The 16,201-nt window shown below is 36.1% G+C and overlaps 1 protein-coding gene across 3 annotated transcripts in view; it reads left to right on the top strand.

The window, feature by feature from the left end:
• Nucleotides 1-10,590: 10,590 nt before the first annotated feature.
• Nucleotides 10,591-16,201, top strand: part of LOC108365600 (glutathione-specific gamma-glutamylcyclotransferase 1) — a 42,169-nt gene continuing 36,558 nt past the window's right edge. For all 3 annotated transcript variants that reach the window (XR_001847957.1, XM_017619666.1, XM_017619667.1), the window contains exon 1: nt 10,591-11,222. The gene's annotated coding sequence lies outside the window, so the exon portion shown is untranslated. The remainder of the gene's footprint in view (nt 11,223-16,201) is intronic.

A 16,201-nucleotide genomic window follows, 5' to 3' on the forward strand; every position in this document is an offset into this window, starting at 1 on the left:
AATGTCTGGGGCCTTGCGACGTCTACTACAGCTGCCATGTAAAGGAGCGCAAATTCGGAGTTGGATTTGTGGTGGGAGAGAGACTCCGTCGCCGAGTACTGTCGTTCACCCCGGTGGACGAGCGTCTAGCCACAATCCGCATCAAAGCGAGATTCTTCAACATCTCGCTTAACTGCGCCCATGCCCCGACGGTAGAGAAGGATGAGGTATCCAAGGATCTCTTCTATAAGCGCTTGGAGCGCACGTACGAGCGCTGCCCCCGTCATGATATCAAAATCGTGATTGGCGACTTCAATCGGTAACAGAAACCGCGAAGTCTGTTCTGCCTTTTCCAAGTTGAATAGGAAGCAAAGCGAATGGGTCTGGTGGTAAACGAGGACAAGACGAAGTATCTCCTGTCATTAAACAAACAATCAGCACATTCGCTCCTTGGCACCCACGTCACTGTTGACAGTTACAATTTCGAGAAAGTAGAGAATTTCGTTTACTTGGGAACCAGCATTAACACCGATAATAATGTCAGCATGGAAATCAAACGCATAATCACTCTTTCCAACAAGTACTACTTTGGACTGAGTAGGCAATTCAGGAAAGTCTTCTTCTCGACGTACGAAAACCGCACTCTATAAGTTACTCATCATGCCCTTGCTGGTATATGGCGCAGCAGCATGGACAATGACAACATCCGATGAGGCGGCTCTTGGAGTATTCGACGGCGAGTACCGCAGACGATGAGCTGTATGAGCTTTACAACGACATGGACGTAGTGCAGCGAATTAAAATACAGCGGCTCCGCTGGCGTAGCCATGTCGTTCGAATATGTACACAGACGCTCCAGCTCTGAAAATATTCAACTCGAAACCCACTGGTGGTAGCAGAGGAAGAGGGAGGCCTCACTGCGATAGAAAGATCAGGTGGAGAAGGACTTGGCTTCACTTGGCATTTCCAATTGGCGTCAGTTGCCACAGAAGAGAAATATTTGGCGTGCGTTGTTGAACTCGGCCAAAATCGTTTAGGCGGTTACAGCGCCAAATAAGACAAAGAAGAAATCGGGGATACTCTATCTTTTGGTGGTTTTGACCGGAAGTTGACTTTTTTTTTAATGGGATTGCATATTTTTAACACTGATTCGGATTCTGCGCATAAAAATACATGCCTTTATAAGTATAAGTTAAGAATCCGAACATTGCAAAAACGAAAAAAACAGGTATGAATGTCGATAGAGGTTTTTGAGACAAATACAACGGTATAATTTTTTTGAGGCAGAAACAAAAACTAATATAGTTACGAAAGGTCAAAAGTCAAATCTAGCGCTTTTTCCAATCCATATTTCTCGAAAACCATAGCACGGATTCTAAAAATTTTGATGTCATTAAATAGGAAATGTGAGTCGGTTTAACTGCATATGTAAATGTTATATATAACTTCTTAAGTTTTAGCAAACATCTAATTTATATACAAAAAATTACAAAAAATTTTAAACAAACACATTTTTCTTTAAAAAATTGTTTTATTAATTACTCTTAAAAGCCTTATAAATAAATAGTGCACAAATCAAGCTTTCGTTGATATACAACATGTTGTGTTTAATCCTCGGAAATCGGAATATTTGAAAAAAATAGGGTAGTGGTGGTTGAAAAAAAACACCCAGTAACCATAATAGCCAAAGCCAAAGAAGCTAGCCTATTTAAAATACTACCTGTACGTTTATTCGGTCGAGAAAAGTCTCATGCGAAATTCAAGAGGTAGGCAGCGGCCATAGTTTCCCACTCAAAAATCTGCGCATTTAAACGAATTGCCAGTGTGTAGTTATGACGATGTGGTACCCGTTATGCTACTTGATTAGACAACTGCCATTTGTGTGTGCCCAGGAAGACAGTAGAGGCTGGTTGCAATCAACCAGTAGTTATACAAAGTTGGGTTGGGTGGTATTTGGACCACATCGCCAGGAAACCCGCACCAATCCTAAGGTTTTTCATGTACGTAAGTCAGACTCATTGCTGCATCTTAAAAAGTTAGTTGAGTAGTATTTTGCGATTGAAAATTTTGGAGTCAAAAGTAAGATTGCCTTGGACTCAGTCGATAATCAGCGCGCAAAAAAAATTACTCGCAGAAACAACAAAAGATCTCGGCCAGAGATATGAGGTTGGCTTATTATGGCGGGATGATTTGGTTGACTTCCGTTTAGTAAACATTGAGACGCGTATGAAGAAATATACAGCTTACGCCAACAGCTATAAGAACGAGATCGCGAAATACCTCAACAAGGGATACGCCCAATTAATACCCGAAGAGGCCGCCAGGATTAAACCGGCGACATGGTACCTCCCGCACTTCAGTGTCATTAACCCGCACAAGCCGGGAAAGATCCGTTTCGTTTTTGACGCAACCGCCGTTACAAATTCAACATCCCTAAACTCGGTCTTGCTGAAAGGGCCGGAACAAGCGCAACCACTTGTAGCCGTTACACATAAATTTCGCCAGGGAATTGTCGCAGTAGCCGGAGACATACAGGAGATGTTCTCGCAAGTGAAGATCGGAAACGCCGATCAAGACTCACAAAGATTTCTCTGGAGAGATGGTAACTCCGAGGAACAAGTACGTACGTATGTCATGTCGTCAAAGATAACTAATAACACATATGTCGATGACTTGGTCATCAGTTTTGATAGCACCAAGGAAGCCATTGAAATCGCCAATGAAGCTCTAAAAATCAACGCCGCTGCAGGCTTCAGACTACGTAATTTCATTTCTAACGACAAAGATGTTCAACGAAAGCTAAATGGGGAAAATGATGCTGCCAGCTCAGAGGTCGTCAAGATGGAACACCAATCTACAACAGAAAAAGTTCTTGGTATGTCCTGGAATACCGCTAACGATGCGCCAGAGTTTCATTATCAGTTCCACAAAATCGCCTATGATGTACTCAATGGAACGCGAATTCCAACAAAACGAGAATTGCTGGGCATAACTATGTCGATGTACGAGCCCTTAGGCCTGTTGGCAAACGTCACCATATGCTTAAAAATATTAATGCAATCGTTGGGGAAACTGCAAGTGGACTGGGATGAAGCTGTGCCTCAGCCGTTAGTTGAACGATGGTTAACGTGGTGGAGCAATTTTCAATCGGTGAAGAATTTGTCGGTGCCTCGTTGTTATTCGCCAATCCTGCCTGTCGCCGATGAGATACAGCTGCATATCTTCGTTGACGCTAGCTCTTGCGCTTATGCTGCTGTCGCGTATCCCCGCGTAAGGAAAGGAAATAAAGTCGACGTCGCTTTAGTGTGCGCGAAATCAAGATGCGCATCACTGAAAGGTATGACGATACCACGCTTGGAGCTGCAAGCTGCCGTTTTGGGTTGCGGCTTAAAAGAATCACTCGAAAGTTGCCACGATTTCCGTGACGTTTTGGAGCGACAGTAAAACCGCCATCCTATGGATTCGTTCACGAGTCGAAATTACAAGCAGTTTGTCGCGAATCGTGTAGCTGAAATTCTAAGCGCTACATCACCAAATCAATGGCGCTGGATTCCGACGTCGTTAAAAGTGGCAGATGAGGCGACACGATTCCGCACATCGTTTGAGTTCGATCCAAAGTCAAGATGGGTTAATGGACCTGATTTTCTACAAAAAGACTCAACGCAGTGGCCGCAAGAGATACCAGAGCTGACGTCTCAGCACTGCAGTACTAATGAAATTGCGAAGCGCGTCATAATTCTAGCAAAAGCAGGCAAGTATACAATAAGTTTTACTAACTTTTCTTTCTTTTCTTTTCTTTTTTGAGGGTTAAAGAAGTCATGGCTTGGGTATTTCGCTTTCTTCACAACGTCAAGCCTGGTGTTCGCCGACAAGGTGAACTGAACGTCATGGAGCTTGCCGATGTCGAGAAATTTATAATTGGAAGGGCACAATTCGAGTCACTGGTCGACGAAATCAACATCATCAAAAAGGAAGGGTCGCTGCCAAAATCTCACCGTCTGTATCAACTTACGCCGATTATAAACACCGATGGTCTGCTGAAGGTGAATGGTAGGATCGACACCGCCTATTGTCTGCCTATCACTGCTCGACGCCCGGTGATTCTTCCTCAGAAACATCATCTAACACGTCTTATTGTGAAGTACTACCACTACCAGCTACATCATCAAAACGATCGCCTAACAGTGAATGAAATGCGTCAGAAATTTTGGGTTCCGCGCGCTCTAGACTTGCTCAAATCAGTCAAAAGAGAATGCCAAGTGTGCATATGTAGCACCGCCAAGCCATCCGTACTGCTTATGGGACAGTTACCAGAAGACCGCCTCACGGCATATGTTCGCCCTTTTTCCTATGCCGGAGTCGAGTACTGCGGTCTATTTTTTGCCGCAATTGGTCGAAGAAGAGAGAAGAGATGGGTCGCGTTATTTACGTGCCTTACAACGTGAGCGGTCCACCTGGAAGTTGTCCCGCAGCTATCAGCTGACGCCTTTATATTGTGCTTGCGAAACTTCGTCAACCGTCGAGGAGTTCCAATAAGAATCCGGAGCGATAACGGCACGAACTTCGTGAGTGCACAGAAAATACTAAAAAAACGAGAGGCAAATATTCGACTTCAGCCGTATCGAAGGTGAAATGGCACGCCGTAACATTCAGTGGATTTTCTACTGCCCTGCAAATCCTTCCGCAGGAGACTGTTGGGAGCGCCTCATACAGTGCGTCCAGCGATTGCTACAACGCGTGTTAAAAAGAGAAGCACCGCGGTTGGAGACATTTCAAAACGTACTCATCGAGGCAGAAAATATACTAAATAGTCATCTGAAGGATAGGCTGTGGAAAAGGTGGACTATCGAGTACCTGCCCCAACTCCTGCGACTCTCAAAATGGAGGGATGAAGCAGAGCCGCTAAAGCCAGGACAACTGGTGATTGTATGCGACCCTACTCGATCAAGAAGCCAATGGGAACGAGGAAGGGTGACCGAAGTTTTTGCCGCTAAAGATGGACAGGTCAGGAGTGCCAAAGTTCAAACGGGTTCCGGCTTGCTACGTCGACCTGCCAGTAAGCTAGCCGCTTTAACTGTAAGTAAATCCTCCAGAGAATTCAACGGGGAGTGGGATGTCGATTTACCACACTAGCCCAGCCTAATAGTCACCAAAGTTTACGGCAACCCTGTCATCATGTTTTTACTTTGTATTCTTGTATTCTTTGTACCATATTCTTGTTATGTACATTTTCCATTTTATACGTTCAAATATCCCGCAATTTCTCATACTCATCGCATTTCCAATCTAAAAGCCGAAGAAGACGCTCGAACAAGAACACCAATTGTGAAACATACACAAGCGAACCAACAAACCAGCCAACAAGCAAGCAAGCAGCAATTTTGTCATCGTTTTATATTTAAATCGAACAAATATACACCATACGTTTTTATAAGATTGGAAATCGCAATAAATACTAAACTTCATATTTTAAATCTAGTGTAAATTTATTTAGTCGTCGTCAACAAGTTCCTTATAATTTACTGTAACTTACAACCTACAGAAAGCTCGGAGGTGGTTTTCTCAAAAGTCCACAGACATGCAAATCCAAGACCATTTGCACAATATCCTGAACAGCCCTATTTTATTTTTTTTATAAATTTGAGTGTAAACATCATAAATAGGGATGCAAATTTTGAGCAGTAACATCGATACATCGATGTTTCGATGCATCGGAGAAAAGAATATCGAGGCTGAAATACATCGCTAGAGAAACATCGATATATCGATGGTTTCCGATGTTTTGCAATTTGTTAATTTCAAGTTAAATTTAAAGCAATATTGATTACTTTAATAATTATGAATGTATTTTCCTGTACTTTATTATCCTTTCTATACCCTTTCTATTATTAGAATCAATATGCATACCATCGTAAGGTCGTTCGGGCTTAAAAATCCTAGGCCTGATCTTGTTGAAATTCTAAGGGGTGTTTGGTTCTGTTTTAACGCCTAGGTTATTAGATTCAGAATGAATCCAACAAATTTTATTGAACGTGGAAAAGCAACAATAATTTACAAAGGTAAGAAGTTATAGCTGCTATTTGGGAGATCATTACATCTACTAATCAGACTTCTTCAACCGCGGTCACTGAGGAAATGTGGTGATCTCCGAAGTAGCAGCTATAACTTCTACCTTTTGTAAATTATTGTTGATTTTCAATAACATTTTTCATAAGAAACGGCCTCAAGCTCAATAAAATTGTTAAATAAATTGTTATAAGGCCATAAATAACAAAAAAAAATCTGAATGAATAATAAATTTAAGGGCAGGCAAACATACCGAAAGAAAGTCGGAGACTCTTCTTAACGTCGATGCTTAAAACATCGATAAAAGTTCCATCGATGTATCGTCAATTTCGCGATGTTAGTAAATTGTAAACATCGATGGCAAACATCGAAAATTTGAGCGATATTATCGATGTTTCAAAAACAACGATGCATCGTTTGCATCCCTAATCATAAACACATATGTACATACATGTGTATATGTATTCTATTCAATTATGCCGCTTTCATTCACTACAGGGTGTCAAAACAAACAATTTGTGCGTGGGATGCAAATATACATTCATAACGCCTAAAAGTATACAAAATATAAAAAACATTTAATTTTACAATAAATGTATAAAAAGTTCGTTGCCTTTAAAAATTGCTAAATGTTGTGCATAATGATTCAAGAGATAAAACGAATAATATACTAAAAAATAGTATACATATATATATAAAATATGTATATACATACATATATAGTAGATATGTACATATCGAGAGGGTATTGAAAGTGAAAATTTGATATTTTTAAAATTCAAAGTCGAAAATTTGTTAGACATTAGATGCGCTCCTCAACCTTTCTGCATAAAACCTGTAAAACTGTCAAAAAGCAAAAGAAGCCAGAGTACCGAGTACGGGAACGCTTTCTGGTAAATTCCTGTAAATTCTTGCAGCTTCATGCGAGAATTTATTTGTTTGCATCTTCGCTTACAAAAAAAGTAGAGAAATACCCATTTTAACTTTCGCAGCAACATGTCTGGATGTGTGTGTGCATAGAGCACTTCAACCACTACCAAATACGTTTACGATATGTATGTACATACATACATACGTTCAAGTTTTGCAAACTGTCCATGACATTGCGTCAGATTTTTGTTTTGAACTTTCTTTCACACTCTCTTCTAAAGTTTTAAGAGAAATACAAATGTGGTTAGTTATTTACTAATACGATGACAAATTCTGCCTTTAGCAAATTTATACTAAAAATACCTGGGTATCAGTGAAAAGCCAGTAGGAGGCATTATTTAATGTTGAACAAGTCTTACTGATATATGCATACGTACATATGTATATATATATATATGTATGCATAGATATGTATATGTAAATATATGATAACTACGGATAAAAGAAGAGAATCAATTTACGAACGCATATTTAAGTATGAATTAACAAATGTGAGCACGGTTGACACTTTGGTACAATTATGCCAAACATGGGTCTTTTTCCTCCGTTTGGGCCTTTGCGCCTTTTTTTTATTGTTTTGGGCCTTTTGAAGCAACGTTCGTTTGAATAAGCAGCACTCACTGTATACCCAAAAATGTTTCAAAGATTCAGATTAAAAATAGAAGTGTTGATGAAAATTTGTCGAATTTTCCTAATTTTGTATAAAGTTTTTATAGAAAAATAACAAAAAAAAAAATTGTTCGAAAAACATTACGAATATTCAAAACAAAATCACACGTGGCCACTTGTTTTAGTCACTTTTATCTAGACTTCAGCAGGGAAAAAAGTCTGATGAGGAGATGTGGTGATCTCCGAAATAGCTGTTATAACTTCTACCGCTTAGACTTTGTTGCTTTTTCAATTTTCCCTAATAAACAATCGTGGTACAAAGCTCAATAAAAATATTAAAAATAAAATGTTAATAAGCCACAATAACATTTTTTTTTTTTTAGTTTTAAATACGGTTTCAGCGAGTGCAGTGTAAAGACACAGGCATCAATGCATGGAAAAAATATGTGTTGAGTCAAATCGGCTTTTTGTTAATGCGGTTTTTGCGTAGGTATAAACAAGGTATATGGCAACCACTTGCGATTGAAACCGAAAAGACACTTCCGATAAAAAAGTTTGAAATAAATGTTACGTATTTCTATGCGGAGAATCCGCATTTGTGGTAAAAACATTCACACCCCATTTAAAAAAATTTGCTTTCGTTCAGTTCAACCGACTTCCGGTCGAAAACGGTGGTTTGTAATATGACCAGAATATGGAGCATTCCCATTTTATACGGGGTAGACGGGGGTCTAGGACACCCTGTATATTTTAAATGGACAATTATATATATTTTCAATTATTTATAACAATATCTATAATAATAATAATATTTTGGCGCGTACTATTTTGCTAAATTTTAAGCCGAGTTTCTTCTCTTGATCTTATTAGGCGAAAGGAGGAACCTACAGCTTTACGCCGCCTCCGATCGTTATCGATGGATCGATGGATTTTATGAGAGAATTTTTTATGACATAAATATAAGTATTTGGAGGTTCCTGGCGAGGAGTTATTGCCATTAGAAAAAACTGTTTGTAATTTAGATGTTGCATGGTCCAGGGATCGAAGCCAGGACCTACGGAATGCGGTACGTACCGCATTATGGCAGAGTACTTAAACTTGGTATGGAGATACATACATATGTATATATGTATATTAAATCAATTCCATACTCATTTAAAAAATCAAATTCAACTTAAATTAGGGGAATTATTTATTTCGAATTTGTATAAAAATATGGGTTTCAACCGAAAGATGCCCAAAAGGGTTTTAAAATATTTTGAAAGGGGTTGCCACCTGTTTGAAAAGTCAAATTTAAATTATTTATACGCAAGCTATCTGAAAAATTAAATATGACAGATTGTCAAGAAACCTTCCGATTGAACAATTAGGACACTATTGAGATGTTTTACAAGGGTTGCCGCCCGTTAAAAAATTATATTCAATTCATTTAAATGAATTACTGCAATATGCGTATCAATCGGAATATGTATCACGACATGGGTGTCAGACGAAAGAAATTGAAAAAGGTTTTAGTTGGAAAATATTTTAAAGAGGGTTGGTAAAAAAAAAATGGATTCTCCTGTTTTTGGCCTAATTTAAGTATGTTGAGATTTAATGAAATAAATTACACGCAAAAACTATATACACTCAGCGAAGCGGGTTAGGGCGATATAGTAGTTTATAAATGGTAGAAGTTATAACTTCTATTTCGGAGATCACCACATCTTCTCATCAGACTACTTCATCGAGTTCACTGGAATTCGAACCCGCGACTCCAGCTTACAACACCAGACTGTTGTTGCTTTCGGGTTGACATATGAAAAAGTGGAAAAGCAACAGCAGTTTACGCGGCGAACTCAACATAGTGGGTAGACCAGGTAGAGAGGCCACAAGCCATTATTAGGCCAATAAATATTGGAAATTTTCAAGGATATTCAAGGACAAATATGGGCATATTCCATACCCATTTGTGCTAATTCACCAAAAAATTTAATAATTTTTTATTAATTATATATTATATTTTTTAATACCCACAAGATATGTATGTAGAATACATTACTTGCATTTTTTTTTTAAATATTTAAAAAGATACTAACGTCAGAGATATAAACTAAAGACGCAGTTTTAATCTATTTTGTCCATAGTTTCGCGAATACATACATATATTGATTTTTTATGTAAAATTTACTGTTGCACGGTGCTATACAGCGTAGAATAAGTAAGAAATTAAAAATTAATTGACACTTGAAGCTTCGAAAAAAGCTATGTAGAAGCCAGTATTGTATTTTCGAGGGGAGTATGGCCAACACAAAGAAGAATTAGTACGATTCTGCTACTCCTATTACAGTGCATTGGTAAGCCCTTTTGCAGTTACCGCTCTTATCGCTTAATTTATTCTCTTGCAATAGCAAATGCTCTTAAGTTAAAGAGCACGNGTATTTTCGAGGGGAGTATGGCCAACACAAAGAAGAATTAGTACGATTCTTCTACTCCTATTACAGTGCATTGGTAAGCCCTTTTGCAGTTACCGCTCTTATCATTAATTTATTCTCTTGCAATAGCAAATGCTCTTAAGTTAAAGAGCACCCTCATCATTAAAAACTACCACACACATGCATAAACAATATTACGAATACGCCAATTTGCAAATGAAATTGTAAATAAATATGTGCACGCAGCTCTAGTAAGAGTAGTAATATACATGTTGTATTAAAAAAAAAATGCACTTTTAATGGTTGAAAATAGTTTTAAGTTGTAAATTGATTAAAAGAAAAATAAATTCAAGTTAAAATTTTTGAAAAATTGTTCAACAGACATAAAATAGTAAATAGCAATGTGGGTCCAACCTGAAAGATGTATGTATTTATGTTGCCGCTGTAGTATGTATGTGTGAACCATAAGAAAATCGGCGTGTATTTAAAATTTAGTAGGTACATACTTATATATGTACATACATACATACTTATATATGCATACTCTTGATATACCCATGAAATGTGACAGCGTCAAGTTTGCAGTCACTACTTGACCATCAAATCGAATGGACGTCTGAAAAAATCATACGATAATAGAAAGTCGCTGCGAGAATTCATTCGCTGCAAATCGGGGTTTGTGCGCGCAAAAATATCTTACAAAACAATTGACAGAAAACATTTAATCACACCCAAAAGAATAAGAAGAATAAAGAAATAGCTGAGATAGATGGTGAAACGAAAAAACACCTTCCGCCATTACCTTTACCAACAATCCAACACCAGTGGTAAACAATTTACCGGCACCCGAGATGAAACGGGAGTACTAATACATAACATTATATACATAAATAAATTTCGAAAAATAAGCAAAGTTACACGTGTTACAAAAAAATAGATAAGAGCATTTTGTTAATGACTAAAACAAGAGAGCTACGCGCACAAGCCGAATAACGCAACAGAAGCAACGGAAAACACAGCTAAACAATTAATAAATAAAAAAAAAATGAGTGATTCTTACATTTAAGCATGCAGTCGAAACTTACAGCAACAAATTTTTAAACAAAAATGTTTCATCATCTAGTCGAATCATGAATTTAATTAAGCAGCAACTATGAAAAAGCAGTGCTTTTCATATTAAAACATACATACTACATAGTACATAGGATGTAGATTTATAATTTGGTAAGTAAATATGTAATTCTACTGATGGCAGAAAAAGTTATTCGAAAATTGCGATGATTGCTGGCTTTGCCAAAGTATTTTAAAAAATTGCAAGATGTCCTCAGATATTATTTAAGTTTACTTCAGTTCAAGTACAATAAATTTTCGGAACGCATGAAAATCTTGTGTCATCAGAAAAATGTGCTGGATGACCACTTCTTCCATCCGATGTTGTGCTGTTTGCATGCATGTGCGTGTGTGTATATTTACTTTGAGATTTTATTCTTTGCACATGCTCATAACAAAATTTTCTAATACACTCACGCCATCACTGCAGGTTGTCAATTTTGACAGTTCGCCGCTGCTGTCATCACTGACAATAGCTGGCAATGAAGCAAATTGTAAATCAACAAGTTTTGTTATGAATGAATACTGCACTATATATGGATATTTTGTTATTGTAATTGCATATTAAGCCAAATGCATTGCGACTAGACTGCAACTGCATTTTAAAACAGCTGATAATGTGTTACACGCTTACTGCTGTTTCCCGCACACTTGTACAGATATGTGGGTATGTATGTCATACAAAATGCATTTATGCTAGCGCCACAAGGCAAGCAAATCGCTACTCCACGTTAACCCACTTTGAATTTGTTATTGATGCTGATGTAAGGTAGTAGGTAACTGATAGATAACGAGTTTTTTTTTGGTTTATTTTCCCATTCCTGAACAGGGTGCCTACCTGTTTAACAAAAATTTGTTTTTATTTTTTTGTGCGCTTAATTTAGTATACATTGCCGGCAACTTAAACAGCGCCCGCTTTTAATCCTGATCTTTGAATTATTTAAATTTCATTAATTTTTTATTAAAAAAAATGCATATTCTATAACAGAACTATGGTAATCGGATTTTCTAACTTCATATAAAATATAATATCTAATTTAACCAATTTTCATCAAAATTACAAACTTTAAAAAAATTATTATGATAAATTGATTTTTGATGTTTTTTTCATTTGTTGACGGTGCTAGGCATTCTCTTCCATATAATAAATAATTATCGCACATAATTTGCGTGGAAAAAGCTGCATGCTACCGCCACCAAAAAAATATAAAAATCAAATGTTTTTTGTAGCCACTTACAATTACTTTTTATTGGTTTTAACTGAATACCAAAAAAATTTCTGAATAAAATGTTTGAAATTTTGGTAAAAATTTTTTGGATTTTTATAATTTTTGTACAAATTTTGAAATGTAGATTTATATGATGTTTGTTGTAGAACTAGCTAGACTTTTATAAAAAAAAAATGTTAAACATTAAATACACCAAAGGCATATACCAACAGTAGGCAAACGCGGCTCTTTGAGCCAAATACGGCCCTATGCTTAGCAAAGTGCGGCTCTTTTTACTCACTCTATGCTTAGAACATTTTGGCTCTTTTTACAAGCTTTTTTACTTTTNAGATTTATATGATGTTTGTTGTAGAACTAGCTAGACTTTTATAAAAAAAATGTTAAACATTAAATAAACCAAAGGCATATACCAACAGTAGGCAAACGCGGCTCTTTGAGCCAAATACGGCCCTATGCTTAGCAAAGTGCGGCTTTTTTTACTCACTCTTTGCTTAGAACATTTTGGCTCTTTTTACAAGCTTTTTTACCTTTTAAAATGCATGTTTCTTTGCTGGACATTCTTTTCCATTGTGTGGTTTTTTTTTATTTTATTCCCTTTATATATACGANTTTCTTTGCTGGACATTCTTTTCCATTGTGTTGTTTTTTTATTTTATTCCCTTTATATATACGCAAACTGAGATCGGAACATTACCCGCAATTGGAGAATGAATTGGAATGATGAAACATTTGCAAAACTTTAATTTGTCTCTACAAGGAGAGAATAAAAATGTTTTTGATTTGTCGCAAATTATTTAAAGTTTTGAAGCTAAACTACATATTTTTATACATGGTCTAAAAAAGAATTTTTCATCATTTTCCATGGCTAGAAAAAAATATTGCACTTGTCAAAGAGGATAAATTGTACCCCTATGTCGCAAAACTACATGATTTATAAGCAGATTTTTAAAAACGATCATAGACCATTCTTTATGTAACATAAATGGGAATGAATTTACAATTTCCGAAATACTCCTTTTTAAGAAAACCGAAGAAGATTTGGAGTTTTTGGAATTAAAAGAAGATAAGGCACTGTACCAGAAAGAAAAATTTTTAAATAACAGATTCTGTGTATGCAATTGTGTTCTGTTACAAAAAAAATTTAACTACTAATGCAGAAAATCCATGGATAAATAACAAAGTAATGAGAGGTCAAATGAAAATGCGCAAAGATTTTTTGTATGAAAAATGAGCACGAAAGAATGTTACTCATACGACATATATACCTGGGTAACTCTCTTTTCTGTTAATATTTCATACAAAAAATCCTTGCGCTTTTTCATCCTACCATTCCTTTATTTCTTATTTATTCATCTATTCTCTTCATTAATTTTTTTTAAAGAACGGTCATTCTTACAAAATAAAGAAATTTAAAAAAACCGTAATTTTTCCCTTGTTAGGGTTTTAATTTGTTTCAATTTTTTCATAAAAAAAAATATGGAGTGATTTATTATTTTCTCAGAAACTATCAGATCTATCGAAAAGTTGTTGGATTTCATTTTCCGTACGACGTATTACGATTGTTAGATTAGTTTCGTAAGATATACGTGATTAAGTGGAGCTATTTTTTGTTTTAAGAATAAAGGTAAATTGAAAATATCTCGAAAACTTATCCATAGGATAAAAAAATTACTCAACTTTCGGAATCAGCGGGCGATTGTACGTAGGAATTGCATCGTGGCAACTTTGCTTTTATTGTTTTTTTAGCTTTTAGAATTTACAAGTGACTCTTTTCGGCCTCGGCCTTGCCCACCCCTGGCATATAAATATGTAGCGAAAACTGATCAAAATAAGGCGAGACCCCAGGGAATACTTTTTTTCATTTTGTTGCACTGTTTACGTTATTTAATCGCTATTCTTATTTCCAAAAAGGTTTCATTTATGAAATTGTTCTATAAAAGGAATGACAATGTAAAACGACAGCCTTCCTTGACACACCCGTTCCACATATGTATGTATGTATGTATGTACAAATTTATTTCTTGTCTTCTTCCACCGCTGACTATTGAAGTTAAGGAAAACTGCATTTCTATGGTTTTTAAATTTTCAAGGTCATTCATTGGCTCATTTGGATATTCGATAATGATGTTATTGTAGGAAAGTGCATGTGTATGCATGAAAACAGGTTGCCAGAGTTGACACTTCCAGCTGTTACTAAATTTAGTTTGTTGAACTTGAAAAGCAAAAGTGTAAGAAACTGGTAGCGAACTTACATATTGTATACATATGTACGTACATATTTACTTTTATCTTATTACCTTAAACGATCAATTAATGTATAATACTTACATATCGTCGTTTGAAGTACAAAACCGCGTATCGTCATTCTGCAAAACCCCGCATAACTGGCATTTGCTGCCAAAAATTGGCTTTGCTCACACAAGCTCTTGGCTCAATCCGTATCCATTCGGCCTGAAATATACTAGCCATAAATGCGATTGCTTTATAAAAAAAAAGATAACCATTTTAAAATATTAGTGTTTTACTCTCTAAAAAATAATTTATGCAACCTCACATACGCGGTTTTGCATTTTGTTGATACGCGGTTTTGTACTTTAAACGACGATATGTACATTAGGATGGCCCTTATTTGGAAAACAGCTCGGATTCTCAGTCTCACCCCCTGGAAATTGGTGAATAGCCCAAAGACTTAACTATACAAAGTTTTAGGTCAAACCAAAAAAGATTTAAGAGGTGGATAAAAGTGCTCCCATGTATTTTATATGGTGAAAAAACAAATTTTAGAAATGGTATAAAATCCTTTAAAATCAATATTTTTCAATCTCCAAACTCTTTTTCTCCTCAGGAAACTTCAAAAAAATAACCAATTGTTTATTCAAAAGTTTATTATATTAACAATTTTTTTATGGTTCCCTCAAAACCTTTAAAAAATGCAATAGAGGACCCAAAAAAATCGTTAATATTAAACAAATTTTAAATAACCAATTGGGTAGTATTTTTTGAAGTCTCCTGAAGAGAATCAGAGTTTGCCCATTGAAAAATATTGCTTTTCAAGGATTCTATACAATTTCTACGAAAAATAGTTTTTCCCCCTTTTAAAATACATGGGAAACTTTGAGCGCTTTGAGCCACCTCTAACAGGTCTATTCTGCGTTGGTAACAACAATTTTCTTACCGGTAAATAAATTTCATCGAAATTTTTAAACCCTTTTCGCATTCTGCGCACTGGAAAATTTTGTTACCATCTCATAAGCAGGTAACAAAATATTGCCTGGGAAGTATGCAACACCTGAATTCATACAAAACTACATAGCTGAATTGCTGATTATATTAAATTGTTACCAAGGTACTTAGAATTGCGGTTACAAGAAGTGGTGCTTTTTGGTAAAAAAATTTTCCGGTGTCAAAATGTTCGGTAACAAGCAGAATAGGCCCGTAAATATTTTTTGATTGTCCTAAAACTTTGCATAGTTTAGTCTTTAGGCTATTCACAAATTTCTAGGGAATGAAACCGAGAATCCAAACACTTTAGTTTTCTTCATATAACTAAGGACCGTCCTAATGTACATATGTATGTATTTTTGTAAAGATGGGCGTATGTACATATGAAGTTCGTACGAGTGAGAAGTTTCCTTTGCCAATATTTGTTTATTACGCCGATTTAATTTTTACGCGGTGTATTGTAGAAATGGAACCGCATAGGCTGATTTGCATGAAAATTGATTTTTTTTTGCGCTAAATTTTAAGTTATATATATTTAAAGGAAAATAGTACTTAGCAGGCTTTATTTCGTATCAAAATAAAATAAAAATAAAGCAATTGGAGTAATGCGGAATTTCCACTAGGCATTAACAGCTCAATTCT

The sequence above is a fragment of the Rhagoletis zephyria genome, unplaced genomic scaffold (genome assembly GCF_001687245.7).
Source record: "Rhagoletis zephyria isolate East Lansing unplaced genomic scaffold, Rhagoletis_zephyria_1.1 Rzeph_scaffold_01927, whole genome shotgun sequence".
In the NCBI taxonomy this organism is placed as follows: Eukaryota; Metazoa; Arthropoda; class Insecta; order Diptera; family Tephritidae; genus Rhagoletis; species Rhagoletis zephyria.